Genomic DNA, 1,682 nt, shown 5'->3' with positions numbered 1-1,682 from the left:
TGACATATGCAATCACTCCATAAGACCAGTGGCGAGCACACTGAAAACTATATGTGCCAAGTGACCAAGATACTTGACCGATTCATGCGGATGCCTTCGTCCCAGGCTACACGGGTAAGTCATGGTCAAGACAAATGGTAAAGTCCCTTGTATGACATACGCAATCACTCGATAAGGCCAGTCGCGAGCACACTCAAAACTATTTGTGCAAGTGACCAAGATACTTGGCTGATTCATACATGTGATGTCATCACAAAGAAAGTGTTAAAGGAGACACGGGCAAGAGTGGTGGACGGAACTGGACGCGCACCATGGAAAATTAGGCAAAACCACGTACAGAGACTCGTACACGGGGACACAGGAAAAAAGTGGCCGACGCCCCTCGTGGACGGAAGTGGATGCGCGCCATGGAAAACTGGGCAAAACCACGTACGAGGCACACACACGTACACGGACCCGAGAACGGGCTGTACGTGGACACGAGGAAAAAATGGCCGACGCCCGTCGTGGACGGAACCGGACGCGCGCCATGGAAAACTGGGCAAAAACACGTACGAGGCACACAGACGTACACGGACCCGTGAACGGGCGGTACGTGGACACGGGAAAAAAGTGGCCGACGCCCGTCGTGGACGGAACCGGACGCGCGTCATGGAAAACTGGGCAAAACCACGTACGACGCACACGCACGTACACGGACCGTTACACGGACCCGTGAACGGGCTGTACGTGGACACGGGAAAAAAGTGGCCGACGCCCGTCGTGGACGGAACCGGACGCGCGCCATGGAAAACTGGGCAAAACCACGTACGAGGCACACACACGTACACGGACCCGTGAACGGGCTGTACGTGGACACGGGGAAAAAGGGGCCGACCCCCGTCGTGGACGGAACGTGACGTGCGCACATGGAAACCTGGGCAAAACCACGTACGAGGCACACACATACACGGACCCGTGAACGGGCTGTACGTGGACACGGGAAAAAAGTGGCCGACGCCCGTCGTGGACGGAACCGGACGCGCGCCATGGAAAACTGGGCAAAACCACGTACGAGGCACACACACGTACACGGACCCGTGAACGGGCGGTACGTGGACACGGGAAAAAAGTGGGCGACGCCCGTCGTGGACGGAACCGGACGCACGCCATGGAAAACTGGGCAAAAACACGTACGACGCACACACACGTACACGGACCCGTGAACGGGCTGCACGTGCACGGACCGTTACACGTACACGGACCCGTGAACGGGCGGTACGTGGACACGCACGTACACGGACACGTGAACGGGTACGAGAGGTCCGGGAGAAAAAAAGGCCCATACGCCATGGAAACCGGGTCAAAACTAGCTAATGATGGTCAAGAAACGGTGCCATGGCAGCGAAAACATGTCTCATGGCAGAAAAACGCTGCCACGGCGGCGTTTCAAAACAGTGTACCCCTCCTTCACAAACTGAAGGGCAGGGGTCCCAATGGGGGCTAAAACCCTCGGGTATAGTAGGGAGGAGGGGTCCTTCCTGGTGGGCGTACGGAACACGGTTGGTTTTTCTTAGGAAAAACACCCGTTTTCTCGTACGCCCATCCTTTCCCAACGTTGCCTCGGATGTCCCGTCGTTATGCCATCACGAAGGTGCTGGCCCGGTCCCATGTACGTCTCGTGAGAAATCCTGACCCTACAG

Source organism: Aegilops tauschii, unplaced genomic scaffold, assembly GCF_002575655.3.
Source record: "Aegilops tauschii subsp. strangulata cultivar AL8/78 unplaced genomic scaffold, Aet v6.0 ptg000436l_obj, whole genome shotgun sequence".
In the NCBI taxonomy this organism is placed as follows: Eukaryota; Viridiplantae; Streptophyta; class Magnoliopsida; order Poales; family Poaceae; genus Aegilops; species Aegilops tauschii.
This window is presented reverse-complemented; position numbering follows the sequence as displayed.